Source organism: Oncorhynchus gorbuscha, unplaced genomic scaffold, assembly GCF_021184085.1.
Source record: "Oncorhynchus gorbuscha isolate QuinsamMale2020 ecotype Even-year unplaced genomic scaffold, OgorEven_v1.0 Un_scaffold_3432, whole genome shotgun sequence".
NCBI lineage: Eukaryota > Metazoa > Chordata > Actinopteri > Salmoniformes > Salmonidae > Oncorhynchus > Oncorhynchus gorbuscha.
In genome coordinates, this window is record NW_025747666.1 from 12,501 (window position 1) to 38,668 (window position 26,168).

The window sequence follows — 26,168 nt, forward strand, 5'->3', positions numbered from 1 at the left end:
CTGTGGCCGTAGGGCAGGTACGTTAAACAGGTACACCCCCCTACCTGTGGCCGTAGGGCAGGTACGTTAAACAGGTACACCCCCCCTACCTGTGGCCGTAGGGCAGGTACGTTAAACAGGTACACCCCCCTACCTGTGGCCGTAGGGCAGGTACGTTAAACAGGGTACTACCCCGTGGGGCCCGTTAAACAGGTACCTGTGGCCGTAGGGCAGGTACGTTAAACAGGTACACCCCCTACCTGTGGCCGTAGGGCAGGCACGTTAAACAGGTACACCCCCTACCTGTGGCCGTAGGGCAGGTACGTTAAACAGGTACACCCCCCTACCTGTGGCCGTAGGGCAGGTACGTTAAACAGGTACACCCCCCTACCTGTGGCCGTAGGGCAGGTACGTTAAACAGGTACACCCCCTACCTGTGGCCGGAGGGCAGGTACGTTAAACAGGGTCAGGGCACGTTAAACCCCTACCTGTGGCCAGGGCAGGACGTTAAACAGGTACACCCCCTACCTGTGGCCGTAGGGCAGGTACGTTAAACAGGTACACCCCTACCTGTGGCCGTAGGGCAGGCACGTTAAACAGGTACACCCCCCTACCTGTGGCCGAGGGCAGGTACGTTAAACAGGTACACCCCCCCCTACCTGTGGCCGGAGGGCAGGACGTTAAACAGGTGCAGGTCTCCAAGGTTGGTCAGACAGACCAGACTGGTCTCACTGTAGTCCTCCTGGGCTGTGGAACACACAGTCACCATGGAAACCCTCCGCACACGACAACCCTCATGAGCCGTCAGCTTGAACTTGGTCTTCGCACCGACCTTAGGAAGACTGAACACCTGTCAACACAATACACCTGTCAACACAATACACCTGTCAACACAATACACCTGTCAACACAATACACCTGTCAACACAATACACCTGTCAACACAATACACCTGTCAACACAATACACCTGTCAACACAATACACCTGTCAACACAATACACCTGTCAACACAATACACCTGTCAACACAGTACACCTGTCAACACTGAACACCTGTCAACACTGAACACCTGTCAACACAATACACCTGTCAACAATACACCTGTCAACACAATATACCTGTCAACACAATACACCTGTCAACACAATACACCTGTCAACACAATACACCTGTCAACACATATACCTGTCAACAAAATACACCTGTCAACAAAACACACCTGTCAACACAATATACCTGTCAACACAATATACCTGTCAACAAAACATATCTGTCAACACAATATACCTGTCAACACAATACACCTGTCAACACAATACACCTGTCAACACTACAAACACCTGTCAACACAAACACCTGTCAACACAATACACCTGTCAACACAATACACCTGTCAACACAATATACCTGTCAACACATTATACCTGTCAACACAATACACCTGTCAACACAATACACCTGTCAACACAATACACCTGTCAACACAACATACCTGTCAACACAATACACCTGTCAACACAATACACCTGTCAACACAATACACCTGTCAACACAATACACCTGTCAACACAATACACCTGTCAACACTGAACACCTGTCAACACAATATATCTGTCAACACAATATACCTGTCAACACAATATACCTATCAACACAATACACCTGTCAACACAATACACCTGTCAACACAATACACCTGTCAACACAATATACCTGTCGACACAATACACCTGTCAACACAATATACCTGTCAACACAATATACCTGTCAACACAATACACCTGTCAACACAATATACCTGTCAACACAATATACCTGTCAACACAATATACCTGTCAACACAACACCTGTCAACACAAAATACCTGTCAACACAATACACCTGTCAACACAATATACCTGTCAACACAATATACCTGTCAACACAATATACCTGTCAACACAATATACCTGTCAACACAATACACCTGTCAACACAATATACCTGTCAACACAATATACCTGTCAACACAATATACCTGTCAACACAAAATACCTGTCAACACAACATACCTGTCAACACAATACACCTGTCAACACATTACACCTGTCAACACAAATACCTGTCAACACATACACCTGTCAACACCACCTGTCAACACTGAACACCTGTAATGAACACCTGTCAACACAATATACCTGTCAACACAATATACCTGTCAACACAATACACCTGTCAACACAATATACCTGTCAACACAATACACCTGTCAACACAATATACCTGTCAACAAAACATACCTGTCAACAAACACCTGTCAACACAATATACCTGTCAACACAATATATCTGTCAACACAATATACCTGTCAACACAATATACCTGTCAACACAATACACCTGTCAACACAATACACCTGTCAACACAATACACCTGTCAACACTGAACACCTGTCAACACATTATACCTGTCAACACATTATACCTGTCAACACTGAACACCTGTCAACACAAAATACCTGTCAACACAATACACCTGTCAACACAATATACCTGTCAACACAATATACCTGTCAACACTGAACACCTGTCAACACAATACACCTGTCAACACAATACACCTGTCAACACTGAACACCTGTCAACACAAAATATCTGTCAACCCAATATACCTGTCAACACAATATACCTATCAACACAATACACCTGTCAACACAATACACCTGTCAACACAATACACCTGTCGACACAATACACCTGTCAACACAATATACCTGTCAACCCAATATACCTGTCAACACAACACACCTGTCAACACAATATACCTGTCGACACAATACACCTGTCAACACAATACACCTGTCAACACAATATACCTGTCAACACTGAACACCTGTCAACACAATACACCTGTCAACCCAATACACCTGTCAACCCAATATACCTGTCAACCCAATATACCTGTCAACCCAATATACCTGTCAACCCAATATACCTGTCAACCCAATATACCTGTCAACCCAATACACCTGTCAACACAATATACCTGTCGACACAATACATCTGTCAACACAATATACCTGTCAACACAAAATACCTGTCAACACAATACACCTGTCAACATAATAGATCTGTCAACACATTACACCTGTCAACCCAATATACCTGTCAACACATTACACCTGTCAACCCAATATACCTGTCAACACTGAACACCTGTCAACCCAATATACCTGTCAACCCAATACACCTGTCAACCCAATACACCTGTCAACACAATACACCTGTCAACACAATACACCTGTCAACACAATATACCTGTCAACACAAAATACCTGTCAACACTGAACACCTGTCAACACAATATACCTGTCAACACAATAACCTGTCAACACAATATACCTGTCAACACAATATACCTGTCAACACAATATACCTGTCAACACAATACACCTGTCAACACAATACACCTGTCAACACAATACACCTGTCAACACTGAACACCTGTCAACACAATCTACCTGTCAACACTGAACACCTGTCAACACAACATACCTGTCAACACAACATACCTGTCAACACTGAACACCTGTCAACACAATACACCTGTCAACACAATATACCTGTCAACACAATATACCTATCAACACAATACACCTGTCAACACAATATACCTGTCAACACAATACACCTGTCAACACAATACACCTGTCAACACAATATACCTGTCAACCCAATATACCTGTCAACCCAACACACCTGTCAACACAATACACCTGTCAACACAATACACCTGTCAACACAATACACCTGTCAACACAAAATACCTGTCAACACTGAACACCTGTCAACACAATATACCTGTCAACACAATATACCTGTCAACACAATACACCTGTCAACACAATATACCTGTCAACACAATATACCTGTCAACACAATACACCTGTCAACACACACCTGTCAACACAATACACCTGTCAACACAATACACCTGTCAACACAATACACCTGTCAACACAACAATCAACACAACATACCTGTCAACACAAACACCTGTCAACACAATATACCTGTCAACACAATACACCTGTCAACACAATATACCTGTCAACACAATATACCTGTCAACACAATACACCTGTCAACACACATATACCTGTCAACACAATATACCTGTCAACACAATACACCTGTCAACACAATACACCTGTCAACACAATACACCTGTCAACACAATACACCTGTCAACACAACACACCTGTCAACACATATACCTGTAACACAACACAATATACCTGTCAACACAATACACCTGTCAACACAATGTCACACCTGTCAACACCTGTCAACACAATACACCTGTCAACACAACACACCTGTCAACACAACACACCTGTCAACACTGACCTTAGAGAGACTGAATACCTGACTGACAGGTAATTCCCTGTCAGGTGTGTACCTTGAGTTGTTCCTCTGAAGCGATGAGGACAGAGTGTGGGTTCGCCATGTCTGGAGCAGTAGCCAGGTCCAGAGAGGCTTGGTAGGTTCAACACGGTTTCCCCGGCCGTCCAGAACGCAGACGGACACGACCGGAGCCCTATGCATCAGCTGGATCTCTTTCCCCAACACGGCCTCCACACACCCGCTCCCTCACCCCCACCGTCCACGGCACGACCCACACCGGGACCTCCAACACTGACCTTAGAGAGACTGAACACCTCCCTGAGTTTGTCCCCGCCCACAGGTGTGTACCTTGAGTTGTTCCTGGGGGAGACAGAGATATACACGTTAATATAGATTACACATACAAACAGAGATATACATGTTGACCAGATCCAGAGAGGCTTAAACAGAGATATCATGTTAACATAGATACACACACATTAAACAGAGATATACAAATTAAACGGAGATATACATGTCAACTAGATCTCATTAAACAGAGATATACATGTTACACATAGCTCCCCTCACACATTAAACAGAGATATACAAATTAAACGGAGATATACATGTTGACATAGATACACACACATTAAACAGAGATATACATGTTAACATAGATACACACACATTAAACAGAGATATACCTTAAACAGAGATATACATGTTAATATAGATACACATACAAACAGAGATATACATGTTGACATAGATACACACACATTAAACAGAGATATACATGTTACCATAGATACACACATTAATAAACAAAGATATACAGTTGAAGTCGGAAGTTTACATACACCTTAGCCAAATACATTTAAACTCAGTTTTTCACAATTCCTGACATTTAATCCTAGTAAAAATTCCCAGTTTTAGGTCAGTTAGGATCACCACTTTATTATAAGAATGTGAAATGTCAGAATAATCGTAGAGAGAGAATGATTTATTTCAGCTTTTATTTCTTTCATCACATTCCCAGTGAGTCAGAAGTTTACATACACTCAATTAGTATTTGGTAGCATTGCCTTTAAATAGTTTAACTTGGGTCAAACATTTTGGGTAGCCTTCCACAAGCTTCCCATAGTAAGTTTGGTGAATTTTGGCCCATTCCTCCTGACAGAGCTGGTGTAACTGAGTCAGGTTTGTAGGCCTCCTTGCTCGCACACGCTTTTTCAGTTCTGCCCACAAATGTTCTATAGGATTGAGGTCAGGACTTTGTGATGGCCACTCCAATACCTTGACTTTGTTGTCCTTAAACCATTTTGCCACAACTTTGGAAGTATGCTTGATATGATATGGCCCAGACCTGTCACATCTTGTTAGTTAACCTCATCTACACAGATTCTGCTTAGGTTCTGTTCTTTACGTGTCCAATGGTCAATTCCATGTTGATCTCACATGGGCTCAGACTTCATTCTGTTGATTCGTTCTACTTCAAAGACAACAGTATAGGTTACTGAAAATCACCAGATGACTGGAAAATCTCCAACACACGTCTTGAGATGCTGCTTCAATATATCCACATATTTTTCCTTCCTCATGATGCCATCCATTTCGTGAAGTGCACCAGTCCCTCCTGCAGCAAAGCACCCCCACAACATGATGCTGCCACCCCGTGCTTCACGGTTGGGATGGTGTTCTTCGGCTTGCAAGCGTGCGCCTATTTCCTCCAAACATAACGATGGTCATTATGGCCAAACAGTTCTATTTTATCATCAGACCAGAGGACATTTCTCCAAAATGTATGATCTTTGTCTCCATGTGCAGTTGCAAATCGTAGTCTGGCTTTTTTTAATGGTGGTTTTGGAGCAGTGGTCTCTTCGTTGCTGAGCGACCTTTCAGTTTGTCAATATAGGACTTGTTTTACTGTGGATATAGAGACTTTTGTACCTGTTTCCTCCAGCATCTTCACAAGGTCCTTTGCTGTTGTTCTGGGAATGATTTGCACTTTTCGCACCAAAGTACTCCAGGAGACAGAACGCGTCTCCTTCCTGAGCGGTATGACGGCTGTGTGGTCCCATGGTGTTTATACTTGTTTGTACAGATGAACGTGGTACCTTCAGGCATTTTGAAATTGCTCCCAAGGATGAACCAGACTTGTGGAGGTCTATAATTTTCTTTCTGAGGTCTTGGCTGATTTCTTTTGATTTTCCCATGATGTCATGCAGAGGCACTGAGTTTGAAGGTAGGTCTTGAAATACATCCACAGGTACACCTCCAACTGACTCAAATGATGTCAATTAGTCTATCAGAAGCTTCTAAAGCCATTACATAATTTTCTCTAATTTTCCAAGCTGTTTAAAGGCACAGTCAACTTAGTGTATGTAAACTTCTAACCCACTGGAATTGTGATACAGTGAATTATAAGTGAAATAATCTGTCTGTAAACAGTTGTTGGAGAAATGACTTGTGTCATGCACAAAGTAGAGGTCCTAACCGACTTGTTAGCAAGATATTTGTGGAGTGTTTGAAAAACTAGTTTTAATGAATCCAACCCAAGTGTATGTAAATCATACCGTCTCTGTATCAGACAGAATCATATCATACCGTCTCTGAGTACGTATCAGACAGAATCATATCATACCGTCTCTACGTATCAGACAGAATCATATCATACCGTCTCGTATCAGACAGAAGATATCATACCGTCTCTGAGGTACGTATCAGACAGAATCATATCATACCGTCTCTGAGGTACGTATCAGACAGAATCATATCATACCGTCTCTGAGGTACGTATCAGACAGAATCATATCATACCGTCTCTGAGGTACGTATCAGACAGAATCATATCATACCGTCTCTGAGGTACGTATCAGACAGAATCATATCATACCGTCTCGTACTCAGACAGAATCATATCATAGGTACGTATCAGACAGAATCATATCATACCGTCTCTAAGGTACGTATCAGACAGAATCATATCATACCGTCTCTGAGGTACGTATCAGACAGAATCATATCATACCGTCTCTAAGGTACGTATCAGACAGAATCATACCGTCTCTGAGGTACGTATCAGACAGAATCATATCATACCGTCTCTAAGGTACGTATCAGACAGAATAATATCATACCGTCTCTAAGGTACGTATCAGACAGAATCATATCATACCGTCTCTGAGGTACGTATCAGACGGAATCATATCATACCGTATACATCAGACAGAATCATCACCGTCTCTAAGGTACGTATCAGACAGAATCATATCATACCGTCTCTGAGGTACGTATCAGACAGAATCATATCATACCGTCTCTAAGGTACGTATCAGACAGAATCATATCATACCGTCTCTGAGGTACGTATCAGACAGAATCATATCATACCGTCTCTGAGGTACGTATCAGACAGAATCATACCGTCTCTAAGGTACGTATCAGACAGAATCATATCATACCGTCTCTGAGGTACGTATCAGACAGAATCATATCATACCGTCTCTGAGGTACGTATCAGACAGAATCATACCGTCTCTGAGGTACGTATCAGACAGAATCATACCGTCTCTAAGGTACGTATCAGACAGAATCATACCGTCTCTAAGGTACGCATCAGACAGAATCATATCATACCGTCTCTAAGGTACGTATCAGACAGAATCATATCATACCGTCTCTGAGGTACGTATCAGACAGAATCATACCGTCTCTGAGGTACGTATCGGACAGAATCATATCATACAGTCTCTAAGGTACGTATCAGACAGAATCATATCATACGTCCTGATCAGACAGAATCATATCATCGTCAGCTGATCTCGGCTCAGACAGAATCATATCCGTCTCTGCACCGTCTCTGAGGCTCAGACAGAATCATCCGTCCTGGTCAGAATCATATCATACCGTCTCTGAGGTACGCATCAGACAGAATCATATGTCTCTACCTGACAGATCTACACACAGGAATGGATGTCACATCTCATTGCATCAGACAGAATCATATCATACCGTCTCTAAGGTACGTATCAGACAGAATCATATTTATACCGTCTCTTGTGAGAACCAACCAACAGAATCATACCGTCTCTATATTCGGGGCGAGAAACAGAGCATCGCACCACTCCTGAAATCAGCTGATCTCGGCTCGATCCTCCTCTGCACCGGAGCTACTTCCTCCTGGTCAGCTAGCGCTGCGTTGGCCTCCTGGATCTACACACAGGAATGGATGTCACACTCATTGGAAGCTCTGTGAGAACCAACCAACGTATTTATATTGTGAGAACCAAATCTATTTTATATGTTGTGAGAACCAAATCTATTTTATATGTTGTGAGAACCAACCAACGTATTTATATTGTGAGAACCAACCAACGTATTTATATTGTGAGAACCAACCAACGTATTTATATTGTGAGAACCAACCAACGTATTTATATTGTGAGAACCAACCAACGTATTTATATTGTGAGAACCAAATCTATTTTATATGTTTTGAGTACTGATGGAATTCTAGACATTCAATGACATATCATTATTTAAATATTCCCCATATATAACATATAATATTAACGTATTAACATATTATATAACATATATAACATCACAGCTAACATGGCTGCCATAGAACGGTGTCACGTAGATTCATCATGATGCTCATTCTAGACATCCAGGGTGCGTTGGGGAATTCACACCCTCTGGTTTGATGCTCATTCTAGACATCCAGGGTGCATTGGGGAATTCACACCCTCTGGTTTGATGCTCATTCTAGACATCCAGGGTGCATTGGGGAATTCACACCCTCTGGTTTGATGCTCATTCTAGACATCCAGGGTGCGTTGGGGAATTCACACCCTCTGGTTTGATGCTCATTCTAGACTACAGAAACAGGAGACAGACTTGTGTCCTGTCCAGGGGGTGTCCTGGTACATCAAGCTGTCTCACTAAGGAAACAGGAGACAGACTAGTGTCCTGTCCAGGGGGTGTCCTGTACATCAAGCTGTCTCACTACAGGAGATAGACTAGTGTCCTGTCCAGTGGGTGTCCTGGTACATCAAGCTGTCTCACTAAGGAAACAGGAGACAGACTAGTGTCCTGTCCAGGGGGTGTCCTGTACATCAAGCTGTCTCACTACAGGAGATAGACTAGTGTCCTGTCCAGTGGGTGTCCTGGTACATCAAGCTGTCTCACTAAGGAAACAGGAGATAGACTAGTGTCCTGTCCAGGGGGTGTCCTGGTACATCAAGCTGTCTCACTAAGGAAACAGGAGACAGACTAGTGTCCTGTCCAGGGGGTGTCCTGGTACATCAAGCTGTCTCACTAAGGAAACAGGAGACAGACTTGTGTCCTGTCCAGGGGGTGTCCTGTACATCAAGCTGTCTCACTAAGGAAACAGGAGACAGACTAGCGTCTTGTCCAGGGGGTGTCCTGTACATCAAGCTGTCTCACTAAGGAAACAGGAGACAGACTTGTGTCCTGTCCAGGGGGTGTCCTGTACATCAAGCTGTCTCACTAAGGAAACAGGAGACAGACTAGTGTCCTGTCCAGGGGTGTCCTGTACATCAGAAACAGGAGACAGACTAGCGTCCCTGTCCAGGGGTGTCCTGTACATCAAGCTGTCTCACTGTGTGTGTTACCTTGCTGGTTGGGGTGGGGATGGGGCGCTTCTTCCCAGACACTCTACTCTTCCTGATGCGTCTGAAGCTCTGTCTGAGAGACTTCTTCAGACTCTTCACTCTGCTGAGAGGACCCTCCATCGCTAGGGAGTCGTTAGGGTGCAGGGTACACCTGGAGACAACCGAGAGACAGAACAGATTAACACACCAGAGGGGACATCTGGAGACAACAGAGGGGACACCTGGAGACAACAGAGGGGACACCTGGAGACAACAGAGAGACAGAACAGATTAACACACCAGAGGGGACACCTGGAGACAACAGAGACAGAACAGATTAACACACCAGAGGGGACACCTGGAGACAACAGAGGGGACACCTGGAGACAACAGAGAGACAGAACAGATTAACAACACCAGAGGGGACATCTGGAGACAACAGAGGGGACACCTGGAGACAACAGAGGGGACATCTGGAGACAACAGAGGGGACACCTGGAGACAACAGAGGGGACATCTGGAGACAACAGAGAGACAGAACAGATTAACACACCAGAGGGCACACCTGGAGACAACAGAGGGGACACCTGGAGACAACAGAGAGACAGAACAGATTAACACACCAGAGGGCACACCTGGAGACAACAGAGGGGACACCTGGAGACAACAGAGAGACAGAACAGATTAACACACCAGAGGGGACACCTGGAGACAACAGAGGGGACACCTGGAGACAACAGAGAGACAGAACAGATTAACACACCAGAGGGGACACCTGGAGACAACAGAGGGGACATCTGGAGACAACAGAGAGACAGAACAGATTAACACACCAGAGGGGACACCTGGAGACAACAGAGGGGACACCTGGAGACAACAGAGGGGACATCTGGAGACAACAGAGGGGACATCTGGAGACAACAGAGGGGACATTTGGAGACAACAGAGGGGACACCTGGAGACAACAGAGAGACAGAACAGATTAACACACCAGAGGGGACACCTGGAGACAACAGAGGGGACACCTGGAGACAACAGAGGGGACACCTGGAGACAACAGAGAGACAGAACAGATTAACACACCAGAGGGGACATCTGGAGACAACAGAGACAGAACAGATTAACACACCAGAGGGGACACCTGGAGACAACAGAGGGGACACCTGGAGACAACAGAGGGGACATCTGGAGACAACAGAGGGGACACCTGGAGACAACAGAGAAAGAACAGCGTGTGTGTCTCTACCAGGCCAGTAGAGTGTGTGTGTGTGTCTCTACAGTGTGTGTGTGTGTGTGTGTGTGTGTGTGTGTGTGTGTGTGTGTGTGTGTCTCTACAGTCGTGTGTGTGTGTGTGTGTGTGTGTGTGTGTGTGTGTGTGTGTGTGTGTGTGTGTGTGTGTGTGTGTGTGTGTGTGTGTGTGTGTGTCGTGTGTGTGTGTACAGTCGTGTGTGTGTGTGTGTGTGTGTGTGTGTGTGTGTGTGTGTGTGTGTGTGTGTGTGTGTGTGTCTCTCAGTGTGTGTGTGTGTGTACCAGGTGTGTGTGTGTGTGTGTGTGTGTGTGTGTGTGTGTGTGTGTGTGTGTGTGTGTGTGTGTGTGTGTGTGTGTCTCTACCAGGCCAGTAGAGTCGTGTGTGTGTGTCTCTACAGTGTGTGTGTGTGTGTGTGTGTGTGTGTGTGTGTGTGTGTGTGTGTGTGTGTGTGTGTGTGTGTGTGTGTGTGTGTGTGTGTGTGTGTGTGTGTGTGTGTGTGTGTGTGTGTGTGTGTGTGTGTGTGTGCCTGGCCAGAACAGCAGTGCGTCTGTGGTAGTCAAACAGTCCGAAGCCGTGACTCGTCCCGAACGCTACGAGGTTCCACTCCGCATGCAGCATCACCGAGGTAACAGAGGCTGGGGCAGGGCCTGCACCAGGACCAATGGTTGGAAGCCTGGAGGGAAGGGGGCGGGGCTGGCTCGGGGCTCCAGCCTATCATGGCCCTTCCAGGTGAACCCCTCTCGGTCCTGAAGCAGGTCGACCGTGGAGACATCGACCGTGTGGTCCGACCATTCATCACTCAGACCCAGCACGATCACCTGGAGAAACAGACTCACCAGTTTAGATTTGATTGGCTCTCAAGAAGAAGAGGCCGTGTCGAATTACCAAAACACAGTGTGTGTGTGATTGTGTGTGTGTGTGATTGTGTGTGTGTGTGTGTGTGTGTGTGTGTGTGTGTGTGTGTGTGTGTGTGTGTGTGTGTGTGTGTGTGTGTGTGTGTGTGTGTGTGTGTGTGTGTGTGGTACCTGTCCAGCGGTCCCGGCCACCACCAGTCTACAGCTGGTGTGTGTGTGTGTGTGTGTGTGTGTGTGTGTGTGTGTGTGTGTGTGTGTGTGTGTGTGTGTGTGTGTGTGTGTGTGTGTGTGTGTGTGTGTGAGTGTGGTACCTGTCCAGCGGTCCCGGCCACCACCAGTCTACAGCTGTATTTACACAGACTGATTTTCTGGATCCCCAGGCGAGGATCATCACTATAAGGATCAAAACAGCCCACCTAGAACACACACCATCATCATCATCACTATAAGGATCAAAACAGCCCACCTAGAACACACACCATCATCATCACTATACGGATCAAAACAGCCCACCTAGAACACACATCATCATCATCATCACTATACGGATCAAAACAGCCCACCTAGAACACATCATCATCATCACTATAAGGATCAAAACAGCCCACCTAGAACACACACCATCATCATCATCATCACTATACGGATCAAAACAGCCCACCTAGAACACACACCATCATCATCATCATCACTATACTGATCAAAACAGCCCACCTACAACACACACCATCATCATCATCACTATAAGGATCAAAACAGCCCACCTAGAACACACACCATCATCATCATCATCACTATACGGATCAAAACAGCCCACCTAGAACGCACACCATCATCATCATCACTATAAGGATCAAAACAGCCCACCTAGAACACACATCATCATCATCATCATCACTATACGGATCAAAACAGCCCACCTAGAACGCACACCATCATCATCATCACTATAAGGATCAAAACAGCCCACCTAGAACACACACCATCATCATCATCACTATAAGGATCAAAACAGCCCACCTAGAACGCACACCATCATCATCATCACTATAAGGATCAAAACAGCCCACCTAGAACACACACCATCACCATCATCATCATCACTATAAGGATCAAAACAGCCCACCTAGAACACACACCATCATCATCATCATCATCACTATAAGGATCAAAACAGCCCACCTAGAACACACACATCATCATCATCATCATCATCTATAAGGATCAAAACAGCCCACCTAGAACACACACCATCATCATCAAAACAGCCCATCATCATCATCATCATAAGGATCAAAACAGCCCACCTAGAACACATCATCATCATCACTATAAGGATCAAAACAGCCCACCTAGAACACACATCATCATCATCATCATCATCATCATCATCATCACTATAAGGATCAAAACAGCCCACCTAGAACATCATCATCATCATCATCACTATAAGGATCAAAACAGCCCACCTAGAACACACACCATCATCATCATCACTATACTGATCAAAACAGCCCACCTAGAACACACATCATCATCATCATCACTATACGGATCAAAACAGCCCACCTAGAACACACATCATCATCATCATCATCATCACTATACTGATCAAAACAGCCCACCTAGAACACATCATCATCATCATCATCACTATACGGATCAAAACAGCCCACCTAGAACACACATCATCATCATCACTATACTGATCAAAACAGCCCACCTAGAACACACACATCATCATCATCACTATACTATAAGGATCAAAACAGCCCACCTAGAACACACATCATCATCATCATCATCATCACTATACAAGGATCAAAACAGCCCACCTAGAACACACATCATCATCATCATCATCATCACTATAAGGATCAAAACAGCCCACCTAGAACACACATCATCATCATCACTATACGGATCAAAACAGCCCACCTAGAACACACACCATCATCATCATCACTATAAGAATCAAAACAGCCCACCTAGAACACATCATCATCATCACTATAAGGATCAAAACAGCCCACCTAGACACACATCATCATCATCACTATAAGGATCAAAACAGCCCACCTAGAACACATCATCATCATCATCATCACTATACTGATCAAAACAGCCCACCTAGAACACACACCATCATCATCATCATCATCACTATACTGATCAAAACAGCCCACCTAGAACACACATCATCATCATCACTATACGGATCAAAACAGCCCACCTAGAACACACACATCATCATCATCATCATCATCATCATCATCTATATAGATCAAAACAGCCCACCTAGAAACACACCATCATCATCATCATCACTATACGGATCAAAACAGCCCACCTAGAACACACATCATCATCATCACTATACGGATCAAAACAGCCCACCTAGAACACACATCATCATCATCATCATCACTATATAGATCAAAACAGCCCACCTAGAACACACATCATCATCATCACTATACGGATCAAAACAGCCCACCTAGAACACACATCATCATCATCATCATCATCACTATATAGATCAAAACAGCCCACCTAGAACACACATCATCATCATCACTATAAGAATCAAAACAGCCCACCTAGAACACACATCATCATCACTATAAGGATCAAAACAGCCCACCTAGAACACACATCATCATCACTATAAGGATCAAAACAGCCCACCTAGAACACACACCATCATCATCACTATACTGATCAAAACAGCCCACCTAGAACACACACCATCATCATCATCATCACTATACTGATCAAAACAGCCCACCTAGAACACACATCATCATCATCACTATACGGATCAAAACAGCCCACCTAGAACACACATCATCATCATCATCATCATCATCATCACTATAAGGATCAAAACAGCCCACCTAGAACACACACCATCATCATCATCATCATCATCACTATAAGGATCAAAACAGCCCACCTAGAACACATCATCATCATCACTATACTGATCAAAACAGCCCACCTAGAACACACACATCATCATCATCATCACTATACGGATCAAAACAGCCCACCTAGAACACATCATCATCATCACTACACTGATCAAAACAGCCCACCTAGAACACACATCATCATCATCATCACTATACGGATCAAAACAGCCCACCTAGAACACACATCATCATCATCACTATACTGATCAAAACAGCCCACCTAGAACACACATCATCATCATCATCACTATACGGATCAAAACAGCCCACCTAGCATCATCATCACTATACTGATCAAAACAGCCCACCTAGAACACACATCATCATCATCATCATCATCATCATCATCATCACTATAAGGATCAAAACAGCCCACCTAGAACACACATCATCATCATCATCATCACTATAAGGATCAAAACAGCCCACCTAGAACACACATCATCATCATCATCATCATCATCATCATCACTATACGGATCAAAACAGCCCACCTAGAACACACACCATCATCATCATCATCACTATAAGGATCAAAACAGCCCACCTTGAACACACACCATCATCATCACTATACTGATCAAAACAGCCCACCTAGAACACACACCATCATTCATCATCACTATACGGATCAAAACAGCCCACCTAGAACACACACCATCATCATCATCATCACTATACTGATCAAAACAGCCCACCTAGAACACACATCATCATCACTATACGGATCAAAACAGCCCACCTAGAGAACACATCACCATCATCACCTCATCATCATCATCATCACTATATAGATCAAAACAGCCCACCTAGAACACACATCATCATCATCTACAAGGATCAAAACAGCCCACCTAGAAACACATCATCATCATCATCATCACTATAAGGATCAAAACAGCCCACCTAGAACACACACCATCATCATCATCATCACTATACAGATCAAAACAGCCCACCTAGAACACACACCATCATCATCATCATCACTATACGGATCAAAACAGCCCACCTAGAACACACACCATCATCACTACAAGGATCAAAACAGCCCACCTAGAACACACAACATCATCATCATCATCACTATACAGATCAAAACAGCCCACCTAGAACACACACCATCATCATCACTATACAGATCAAAACAGCCCACCGAGAACACACATCATCATCATCATCATCATCATCATCATCATCATCACTATACAGATCAAAACAGCCCACCTAGAACACACACCATCATCATCACTATACAGATCAAAACAGCCCACCGAGAACACACATCATCATCATCATCACTATACGGATCAAAACAGCCCACCTAGAACACACACAATCATCACTACAAGGATCAAAACAGCCCACCGAGAACACACATCATCATCATCATCATCATCACTATACGGATCAAAACAGCCCACCTAGAACACACACCATCATCATCATCATCACTATACGGATCAAAACAGCCCACCGAGAACACACATCATCATCATCATCACTATACTAGATCAAAACAGCCCACCTCATCATCATCACTATACGGATCAAAACAGCCCACCTAGAACACACATCATCATCATCATCATCACTATACGGATCAAAACAGCCCACCTAGAACACACACCATCATCATCACTATACAAGGATCAAAACAGCCCACCTAGAACACACATCATCATCATCACTATATACAGATCAAAACAGCCCACCTAGAACACACATCATCATCATCACTATACGGATCAAAACAGCCCACCTAGAACACACACATCATCATCACTACAAGGATCAAAACAGCCCACCTAGAACACACACATCATCATCATCATCACTATACGGATCAAAACAGCCCACCTAGACACACATCATCATCATCACTATACGGATCAAAACAGCCCACCTAGAACACACACATCATCATCATCTCACAAGGATCAAAACAGCCCACCTAGAACACACACCATCATCATCACTATACGGATCAAAACAGCCCACCTAGAACACACATCCATCATCACTACAAGGATCAAAACAGCCCACCTAGAACACACACCATCATCACACAAGGATCAAAACAGCCCACCTAGAACACACATCATCATCATCATCACTATACGGAATCAAAACAGCCCACCTAGAACACACACATCATCATCACTACAAGGATCAAAACAGCCCACCTAGAACACACACCATCATCATCACTATACAGATCAAAACAGCCCACCTAGAACACACACCATCATCATCATCACTATACTGATCAAAACAGCCCACCTAGAACACACACCATCATCATCACTATACGGATCAAAACAGCCCACCGAGAACACACACCATCATCACTACAAGGATCAAAACAGCCCACCTAGAACACACACCATTAGCCCACTGACTCAATACCCCATAATGACACAATACCCCACAATGACACAATACCCCACAATGACACAATACCCCACAATGACACAATACCCCACAATGACACAATACCCTACAATGACAAACCCCACAATGACAATCCACAATGACACAATACCCCACAATGACACATCACAATGACCTCCATAATGACATCACAATACCCCATAATGACACAATACCCCATAATGAATCAATACCCCATAATGCCACAATACCCCATAATGAATCAATACCCCACAATGCCTCAATACCCCATAATGACTCAATACCCCACAATGACACAATACCCCACAATGACTCAATACCCCACAATGACACAATACCCCACAATGACACAATACCCCACAATGACACAATACCCCACAATGACACCATAATGACAAAGTGAAAACAGGTTTTTAGAAATGTTTGCAAATCTATAAGAAATGTGTGTGTTTCGGTGTGTGTGTGTCGGTGTGTGTGTGTCGATGTGTGTGTGTGTCGGTGTTCTGACCTTCCTGAAGGGAGGCCACTCCTCCTCTTGCAGTGCTTCGGGGTCGTTGGTAGGGTCCAGGGGGTCGTCGTTAGGGTCACAGTCTGTATGGAAGACGTTAGCCGTGCTGAGCTTGTAGAGAGGAGTCATGGCAACAGCAGACACATTCCAGAATCGCACTGTACCGTCCTCATGCCTAAACACACACACACGCACACGCACACGCGCACGCGCACACGCACACGCACACACACTTATTTTAACATAGTGGCGACATGAGACGCAGTAGAGGTGAGAAGTTTACATACACCTTAGCCAAATACATTTAAACTCAGTTTTTCACAATTCTTCCTTGCTGAGCGGCCTTTCAGGTTATGTTGATATAGCAGTGGCTTCTTCCTTGCTGAGCAGCCTTTCAGGTTAGGTCGATATAGCAGTGGCTTCTTCCTTGCTGAGCGGCCTTTCAGGTTATGTTGATATAGCAGTGGCTTCTTCCTTGCTGAGCAGCTAGCAGTGGCCTTCCTTGCAGGCCTTTCAGGTTATGTTGATGTAGCAGTGGCTTCTTCCTTGCTGAGCAGCCTGGTCCTTCAGTGAGCTTGTAACGCCAGGGTTAGTAGCAGTGGTTCCTTGCTGAGCTCAGGGGATCACCCATACGTAGAATGTATGCACACATGACTGTAAGTCAGTGGCTTCTTCCTTTGGATAAAAGCGTCTGCTAAAATGGCATATATTATTATTATAGGTTATGTCGATATAGCAGTGGCTTCTTCCTTGCTGAGTGGCCTTTCAGGTTATGTTGATAAAGCAGTGGCTTCTTCCTTGCTGAGCGGCCTTTCAGGTTATGTCGATAAACCATTTCCTCCAGCATCTTCACAAGGTCCTTTGCTGTTGTTCTGGGATTGATTTGCACTGTTGCACCAAAGTATGTTCATCTGCAGGAGACAGAACGCATCTCCTTCCTGAGCGGTATGACGGCTGCGTGGTCCCATGGTGTTTATACTTGTTTGTACAGATGAACGTGGCACCTTCAGGCATTTTGAAATTGCTCCCAAGGATGAACCAGACTTGTGGAGGTCTACAATTTTCTTTCTGAGGTCTTGGCTGATTCCTTTTGATTTTCCCAAGATGTCAAGCAAAGAGGCACTGAGTTTGAAGGTAGGTCTTGAAATACATCCACAGGTACACCTCCAATTGACTCAAATGATGTCAATTAGTGGAGACAGTAGATACACACCTCATCTAACATAGTGGAGACAGTAGATACACACCTCTAACATAGTGGAGACAGTAGGTACACACTCTAACATAGTGGAGACAGTAGGTACACACCTCTAACATAGTGGAGACAGTAGATACACACCTCATCTAACATAGTGGAGACAGTAGATACACACCTCATCTAACATAGTGGAGACAGTAGATACACACCTCATCTAACATAGTGGAGACAGTAGATACACACCTCATCTAACATAGTGGAGACAGTAGATACACACCTCTAACATAGTGGAGACAGTAGATACACACCTCTAACATAGTGGAGACAGTAGGTACACACCTCATCTAACATAGTGGAGACAGTAGATACACACCTCATCTAACATAGTGGAGACAGTAGATACACACCTCTAACATAGTGGAGACAGTAGATACACACCTCTAACATAGTGGAGACAGTAGATACACACCTCATCTAACATAGTGGAGACAGTAGATACACACCTCTAACATAGTGGAGACAGTAGGTACACACCATCTAACATAGTGACAGAGATACACACCTCTAACAGTAGACAGTAGATACACACCTCATCTAACATAGTGGAGACAGTAGATACACACCTCTAACATAGTGGAGACAGTAGATACACACCTCTAACATAGTGGAGACAGTAGATACACACCTCATCTAACATAGTGGAGACAGTAGATACACACCTCTAACATAGTGGAGACAGTAGATACACACCTCATCTAACATAGTGGAGACAGTAGATACACACCTCTAACATAGTGGAGACAGTAGATACACACCTCTAACATAGTGGAGACAGTAGATACACACTCTCTAACATAGTGGAGACAGTAGATACACACTCTCTAACATAGTGGAGACAGTAGATACACACCTCTAACATAGTGAGACAGTAGATACACACCTCATCTAACATAGTGGAGACAGTAGGTACACACCATCTAACATAGTGGAGACAGTAGGTACACACCTCTAACATAGTGGAGACAGTAGGTACACACCTCTAACATAGTGGAGACAGTAGATACACACCTCATCTAACATAGTGGAGACAGTAGGTACACACCTCTAACATAGTGGAGACAGTAGATACACACCTCATCTAACATAGTGGAGACAGTAGATACACACCTCTAACATAGTGGAGACAGTAGATACACACCTCTAACATAGTGGAGACAGTAGATACACACCATCTAACATAGTGGAGACAGTAGATACACACCATCTAACATAGTGGAGACAGTAGATACACACCTCTAACATAGTGGAGACAGTAGATACACACCTCATCTAACATAGTGGAGACAGTAGATACACACCTCTAACATAGTGGAGACAGTAGATACACACCTCTAACATAGTGGAGACAGTAGATACACACTCTCTAACATAGTGGAGACAGTAGATACACACCTCATCTAACATAGTGGAGACAGTAGATACACACCTCTAACATAGTGGAGACAGTAGATACACACCTCTAACATAGTGGAGACAGTAGATACACACCTCTAACATAGTGGAGACAGTAGATACACACTCATCTAACATAGTGGAGACAGTAGATACACACCTCATCTAACATAGTGGAGACAGTAGATACACACCTCATCTAACATAGTGGAGACAGTAGATACACACCTCTAACATAGTAGATACACACCTCTAACATAGTGGAGACAGTAGGTACACACCTCTAACATAGTGGAGACAGTAGATACACACCTCTAACATAGTGGAGACAGTAGATACACACCTCTAACATAGTGGAGACAGTAGATACACACCTCATCTAACATAGTGGAGACAGTAGATACACACCTCATCTAACATAGTGGAGACAGTAGATACACACCTCATCTAACATAGTGGAGACAGTAGATACACACCTCATCTAACATAGTGGAGACAGTAGATACACACCTCTAACATAGTGGAGACAGTAGATACACACTCATCTAACATAGTGGAGACAGTAGATACACACCTCTAACATAGTGGAGACAGTAGATACACACCTCTAACATAGTGGAGACAGTAGATACACCTCATCTAACATAGTGGAGACAGTAGATACACACCTCTAACATAGTGGAGACAGTAGATACACACCTCATCTAACATAGTGGAGACAGTAGATACACACCTCATCTAACATAGTGGAGACAGTAGATACACACCTCTAACATAGTGGAGACAGTAGATACACACCTCTAACATAGTGGAGACAGTAGATACACACCTCTAACATAGTGGAGACAGTAGATACACACCTCATCTAACATAGTGGAGACAGTAGGTACACACCTCTAACATAGTGGAGACAGTAGATACACACCACCTCTAACATAGTGGAGACAGTAGATACACACCTCATCTAACATAGTGGAGACAGTAGATACACACCTCTAACATAGTGGAGACAGTAGATACACACCTCTAACATAGTGGAGACAGTAGATACACACCTCTAACATAGTGGAGACAGTAGATACACACCTCTAACATAGTGGAGACAGTAGATACACACCTCATCTAACATAGTGGAGACAGTAGATACACACCTCTAACATAGTGGAGACAGTAGATACACACCTCATCTAACATAGTGGAGACAGTAGATACACACCTCTAACATAGTGGAGACAGTAGATACACACCTCATCTAACATAGTGGAGACAGTAGATACACACCTCTAACATAGTGGAGACAGTAGATACACACCTCATCTAACATAGTGGAGACAGTAGATACACACCTCTAACATAGTGGAGACAGTAGGTACACACCTCTAACATAGTGGAGACAGTAGATACACACCTCTAACATAGTGGAGACAGTAGATACACTAACATAGTGGAGACTCATCTAACATAGTGGAGACAGTAGATACACACCTCTAACATAGTGGAGACAGTAGATACACACCTCTAACATAGTGGAGACAGTAGATACACCCCTCATCTAACATAGTGGAGACAGTAGATACACACCTCTAACATAGTGGAGACAGTAGATACACACCATCTAACATAGTGGAGACAGTAGATACACACCTCTAACATAGTGGAGACAGTAGATACACACCTCATCTAACATAGTGGAGACAGTAGATACACACCTCTAACATAGTGGAGACAGTAGATACACACCTCATCTAACATAGTGGAGACAGTAGATACACACCTCTAACATAGTGGAGACAGTAGATACACACCTCATCTAACATAGTGGAGACAGTAGATACACACCTCTAACATAGTGGAGACAGTAGATACACACCTCTAACATAGTGGAGACAGTAGATACACACCTCTAACATAGTGGAGACAGTAGATACACACCTCATCTAACATAGTGGAGACAGTAGATACACACCCTCTAACATAGTGGAGACAGTAGATACACACCTCTAACATAGTGGAGACAGTAGATACACACCTCTAACATAGTGGAGACAGTAGATACACACCTCATCTAACATAGTGGAGACAGTAGATACACACCTCATCTAACATAGTGGAGACAGTAGGTACACACTCATCTAACATAGTGGAGACAGTAGATACACACCTCTAACATAGTGAGACAGTAGATACACACCATCTAACATAGTGGAGACAGTAGGTACACACCTCTAACATAGTGGAGACAGTAGATACACACCTCTAACATAGTGGAGACAGTAGATACACACTCATCTAACATAGTGGAGACAGTAGATACACACCTCTAACATAGTGGAGACAGTAGATACACACCTCTAACATAGTGGAGACAGTAGATACACACCTCATCTAACATAGTGGAGACAGTAGATACACACCTCATCTAACATAGTGGAGACAGTAGATACACACCTCTAACATAGTGGAGACAGTAGGTACACACCTCTAACATAGTGGAGACAGTAGATACACACCTCATCTAACATAGTGAGACAGTAGATACACACCATCTAACATAGTGGAGACAGTAGATACACACCTCATCTAACATAGTGGAGACAGTAGATACACACCTCTAACATAGTGGAGACAGTAGATACACACCTCTAACATAGTGGAGACAGTAGATACACACCTCATCTAACATAGTGGAGACAGTAGATACACACCTCATCTAACATAGTGGAGACAGTAGGTACACACCTCTAACATAGTGGAGACAGTAGATACACACCTCATAACATAGTGGAGACAGTAGATACACACCTCTAACATAGTGGAGACAGTAGATACACACCTCTAACATAGTGGAGACAGTAGATACACACCTCTAACATAGTGGAGACAGTAGATACACACCTCATCTAACATAGTGGAGACAGTAGATACACACCTCTAACATAGTGGAGACAGTAGATACACACCTCTAACATAGTGGAGACAGTAGATACACACCTCATCTAACATAGTGGAGACAGTAGATACACACCTCTAACATAGTGGAGACAGTAGATACACACCATCTAACATAGTGGAGACAGTAGATACACACCTCTAACATAGTGGAGACAGTAGATACACACCTCATCTAACATAGTGGAGACAGTAGATACACACCTCTAACATAGTGGAGACAGTAGATACACACCTCTAACATAGTGGAGACAGTAGATACACACCTCTAACATAGTGGAGACAGTAGGTACACACCTCTAACATAGTGGAGACAGTAGATACACACCTCATCTAACATAGTGGAGACAGTAGATACACACCTCATCTAACATAGTGGAGACAGTAGGTACACACCTCTAACATAGTGGAGACAGTAGATACACACCTCATCTAACATAGTGGAGACAGTAGATACACACCTCTAACATAGTGGAGACAGTAGATACACACCTAACATAGTGGAGACAGTAGATACACACCTCTAACATAGTGGAGACAGTAGATACACACCTCATCTAACATAGTGGAGACAGTAGATACACACCTCATCTAACATAGTGGAGACAGTAGATACACACCTCATCTAACATAGTGGAGACAGTAGATACACACCTCTAACATAGTGGAGACAGTAGATACACACCTCTAACATAGTGGAGACAGTAGATACACACCTCTAACATAGTGGAGACAGTAGATACACACCTCTAACATAGTGAGACAGTAGATACACACCTCTAACATAGTGGAGACAGTAGATACACACCTCATCTAACATAGTGGAGACAGTAGATACACACTCATCTAACATAGTGGAGACAGTAGGTACACACCTCTAACATAGTGGAGACAGTAGATACACACTCATCTAACATAGTGGAGACAGTAGATACACACCTCTAACATAGTGGAGACAGTAGGTACACACCTCTAACATAGTGGAGACAGTAGATACACACCTCTAACATAGTGGAGACAGTAGATACACACCTCATCTAACATAGTGGAGACAGTAGATACACACCTCTAACATAGTGGAGACAGTAGATACACACCTCTCTAACATAGTGGAGACAGTAGATACACACCTCATCTAACATAGTGGAGACAGTAGATACACACCTCATCTAACATAGTGGAGACAGTAGATACACACCTCTAACATAGTGGAGACAGTAGATAACATATGGAGACAGTAGATACACACACCTCTAACATAGTGGAGACAGTAGATACACACCTCTAACATAGTGGAGACAGTAGATACACACCTCTAACATAGTGGAGACAGTAGATACACACCTCATCTAACATAGTGGAGACAGTAGATACACACCTCTAACATAGTGGAGACAGTAGATACACACTCATCTAACATAGTGGAGACAGTAGATACACACTCTCTAACATAGTGGAGACAGTAGATACACACCTCATCTAACATAGTGGAGACAGTAGATACACCTCATCTAACATAGTGGAGACAGTAGATACACACCCTCTAACATAGTGGAGACAGTAGGTACACACCTCTAACATAGTGGAGACAGTAGATACACACTCTAACATAGTGGAGACAGTAGATACACACCTCTAACATAGTGGAGACAGTAGATACACACCTCTAACATAGTGGAGACAGTAGATACACACCTCTAACATAGTGGAGACAGTAGATACACACCTCATCTAACATAGTGGAGACAGTAGATACACACCTCTAACATAGTGGAGACAGTAGATACACACCTCTAACATAGTGGAGACAGTAGATACACACCTCTAACATAGTGGAGACAGTAGATACACACCTCATCTAACATAGTGGAGACAGTAGATACACACCTCTAACATAGTGGAGACAGTAGATACACACCTCATCTAACATAGTGGAGACAGTAGATACACACCTCTAACATAGTGGAGACAGTAGATACACACCTCATCTAACATAGTGGAGACAGTAGATACACACCTCATCTAACATAGTGGAGACAGTAGATACACACCTCTAACATAGTGGAGACAGTAGATACACACCTCATCTAACATAGTGGAGACAGTAGATACACACCTCATCTAACATAGTGGAGACAGTAGATACACACCTCTAACATAGTGGAGACAGTAGATACACACCTCATAACATAGTGGAGACAGTAGATACACACCTCTAACATAGTGGAGACAGTAGATACACACCTCTAACATAGTGGAGACAGATACACACCTCATCTAACATAGTGGAGACAGTAGATACACACCTCATCTAACATAGTGGAGACAGTAGATACACACCTCTAACATAGTGGAGACAGTAGATACACACCTCTAACATAGTGGAGACAGTAGATACACACCTCTAACATAGTGGAGACAGTAGATACACACCTCTAACATAGTGGAGACAGTAGATACACACTCATCTAACATAGTGGAGACAGTAGATACACACCTCATCTAACATAGTGGAGACAGTAGATACACACCTCTAACATAGTGGAGACAGTAGATACACACCTCATCTAACATAGTGGAGACAGTAGATACACACCTCTCT

The 26,168-nt window shown here is 43.6% G+C and overlaps 1 pseudogene; it reads right to left on the reverse strand.

Annotated features, from left to right (window-relative positions):
- The window catches only part of LOC124027654, a 48,111-nt pseudogene that overhangs the window by 12,179 nt on the left and 9,764 nt on the right, over nucleotides 1-26,168 (reverse strand).